Source organism: Gossypium hirsutum, chromosome A12, assembly GCF_007990345.1.
Source record: "Gossypium hirsutum isolate 1008001.06 chromosome A12, Gossypium_hirsutum_v2.1, whole genome shotgun sequence".
NCBI classification, from domain to species: Eukaryota; Viridiplantae; Streptophyta; class Magnoliopsida; order Malvales; family Malvaceae; genus Gossypium; species Gossypium hirsutum.
Genome location: NC_053435.1, coordinates 68,180,678 through 68,184,418, shown reverse-complemented (window position 1 = coordinate 68,184,418; position 3,741 = coordinate 68,180,678).

The window sequence follows — 3,741 nt, the reverse complement described above, 5'->3', positions numbered from 1 at the left end:
AGGGCGGATAAACCCTCGATCCAATAACTCTTGAATCTGAGCTTTGGGTTCCACAAGCTCCTTCGGTGCTATTCTATAAGGGGCGATGGACACCGGAGCTGTACCAGGCAGGAGCTCAATCCTAAATTCAACTTCACAGTTTGGAGGTAATCCAGGTAGCTTATTGGGAAAGATCTCCAAAAAATATTTGACTATTCTGATGTCCTTAACAGAAGAACCCTCGAATTCTGAAACACTGATGTAGGCTAGATATGCCTTGCAACCCTTACGAACCAATTTCTCAGCCCTTAATGCAGAAATTACATTACTCAAATAATTTTGTCGTTCCCTAATTACCACTACCTCCTTGTCCCCCTTAGTTCTCACTACTACCTGTTTAGTGGCACAGTCCAAGCTCACTCGATTTTTAACTAACCAATCAATGCCCAGTATTAAATCAAATTCCCCAAAAGGGAGTTCCATTAGATCTGCCAGAAAGATAACCCCTTGTACCTCTAAAGGGATGGCTCTAAACAATTTATTAACAGTAATTCCATTCGAAGTATTCTCAACTGGAATCCCCATGTTCTTAATAAATTACAAGAAAAATAGGAATGGGTAGATCCTACATCTATCAATGCAGTATAATGTACATTAAAAATTAAAAATGTACCTCTAATAACATCTGAAGCATCTCCATCCTCTCGGTGGCGTGCAACATAAACCAGTGTTGGCTGCCTTACCTCAGTATAACAGGCACTTTTGCCCGGTGCTCCACAACCACGGCCCATACCATTTTCACCTCTGGCCTAACCACTGCCTTTTGGTGGCTGCTGAATAACCCTCTAAGGTGCATTACCAGAACCAAAACCAGTAGCTGGCACCTAATCGGTCTTCCATGGACAATCTCTGATATGGTGATCAATAGAACCACACCTCAAACATGCCCCAATCCGTTTCCAGCATTCGCTCTGATGGCGTCTCCCATAGTCAGCATAAAACTACGGTCCTCTAGCAGCAGCAGGGGCCCCAAATCTGATCGGCCCATCAACTCTGGCCTTTTTCTTAGGCCTTTGAAATGAATTTGAGGGCTCAACATCCCTCTTACCTTTGCTTTTCTATCTGTTCTGGCATTCAGCGTGCTTCACTTCCTCAGTGATTTTTGCCTTGTCGACTAGTGCTGCAAAATCCTTCTCCCTCTAAGGAGATATCAAAACCCTTAGACCAACCCTGAGGCCATCCCCAAATCGAACGCACCACTCGTACTCAGATGCCACCAGCCAACGTGCCTAGCGGCTTAGACGCAGAAATTCAGCCTCATACTCAGCTACTGACTTATACCTCTCAGTTAGGTTCAAAAATTCCCTCCTACGGGCATCCACATAGCTAGCACCCACATACTTAGCTTGGAAACTAGTCTTGAAAAATTCCCAGGTCAACCGATCGGTTTGTGTGCCGTCTCTGACAGTAAGCCACCACTGGTACACCTCGTCTCTCAACTGTGATACTTCACCCCTTAGTTTCTTCTCGAAGGTGCAGTCAAGGTCATCCATGATCCTCTCAGTGGCCTCGATCCAATATTTAGCCATATTAGGGGCCACTCCAGCAGTACCCCTGAATATCTCAGCCCCATTAGACCTGAGTCATTCCGTAACTGACCCAAGGCCCATAGTACCCATACTAGGCCCAGTGACCCTTTCCAAAATCCTCAACATCGCTTGGGATAATATGTCGTCCCCAGTCGCTCGATTTTGAGACCCTGTCTCAGTCAGAGGTGAAGCTAGTGCCTCTTTAGTTCCCTGATTAGACTATTGTCCAGACAGTAAAGACCTAGCCTGGGCACCTCCACGGCCTCTCTCGCGGCCTTTACCACGAGTGCCCCTAGTGCTCATTATTGAATCGCGCTTTTATCTGTATTAACAGTTTTATGGTAGTCAGTTTATTATTCTAGTGTTTATTACAGATATTTTATGAAACATTAGCTCTGAGTTTGTTTTCGCAGTGCACAGTCCTACTATGATTTGTAGTTTACTTTAACTAGAGAGTTTCAGTACAGTTTTACTACCTATAGTAGTCTCAGTAATAGCATTAATTAATCCTTTCAATATAAATAGTCAGAAGACTTAAAGGATCAATGTGGAGACTCGGTGTACCACTCCTTCAATGAAACATTTCCACATTATATCAATCACTTTAAACTAATTGAAATAATTTTGTTAAAATTTCAAGTTTTTGCAAAAACCCAAATCCACAGTCGAGTTTTGCAACTTGAATCTGATACAACTAAATGTAACACCCCAAACCCGGCCCAGACGTCATGACTGGATCTGGCGATATTACATTGAAGTGTTTTTCTGAAAACATAAAACCAAACTTTAGCTAGCCTCTTTGTATAATTTGAAAAGCCAATCGAAAGTCGTGTTTGTTCAGTGATTGTATGTTTAAAGTTTACTTATGTTAAAACATTATTAATTTTGTAAAATGGTTTTCATTTGCGGAAGCTTTTAAATCTAGTTGTGATTCTGTGGTGTTTTTGAAACGTTTGACTTTTGAAATCATGTTGCTATCCTACTGCTAGCAGATATATATATTCAACAAAAAACAAAAATAAATTACTAAATTAAAAATAAATACCCAAAAGGCCTTATTACATAAAGAAAACCCAAAATAAAACTAAAACGTAAGTTAGTGAAAGTTAAGTAAAGCGAGTGGCCACCGCTAAGTCCTCCATCGCAACGATCCACCTCAGTCTGGGGATTACCTGGACAATTAAACGATTAGTGAGTTTACGAAACTCAGTGTGTAATCCCATGATAGCAATCAATCAGAGTAAACACATTTTGGGCCTAAGCCCTTGCAATCTCAGTTAGGGCCTAAGCCCACTTCAGTAATAGTAGCAGTCTGGGCCTGAGCCCATTTCAGTAACAGTATTAGTGGGGCTAAGCCCATTACAGCATGAGTACAGTATGCAATTAGAAAATCCTACCCAATCCAGCCTCTACACACCATCTCTGTACCAACCCTACACCATGTGGGGATAAAATCGACCCACCCAACCCTACACTCCAAATAGCACTGGCAATAGGCTTATAGCCTTTCAGCACACTTCGTCCAAATCATATATCCCGCCCCATACAATGCAACATAATATAAATGTATAAACAGTATAAAAGGCATGCTCAAACAGTCACACATCATACAGGGGTATATCAGTCAGTTACCAAAAATGAGGGTCTAGGTACACTTACCGGCCCAACAAAAGGTCCACATTCGTCTTGAGCGACCCATGCTACCTTAACAGACAATTAGTGAAAATGGGCCTAAAGCCCATAACACGGCCATGTGGGCCCATACACTCGTATGGCCCAATAAGTTGAAAATTGGCCTTAGCCGTGAGAACTACACAGCCTAACCCAATAATTCCCATACATTCGTGTGATTTAGTAATTGGGCCCACGAGCCAGTGGGGCCACTAGGCCCATTTCGACCCAACATGGCCCACAACGGCTTAAGCCCATAAAATTGCTCATGATGGCCTCTACGATCGAACACCCACATTTGTGCATCCGGTTCACCACACGAGTGGGCGTACGCTCGTGTAGCGCCAACAGTCATACGTTTTCGGCTTTTGTCAATCAATGCTGATAGCAGTGTGATTACACACCTGGTTACGAAAATGAGCAAATTAGCCCATGAGCACTCCAACCTATTACAACAGAAGCTTCAATTAAATACCTAACACATGAGTTGAAAGAAATCCTA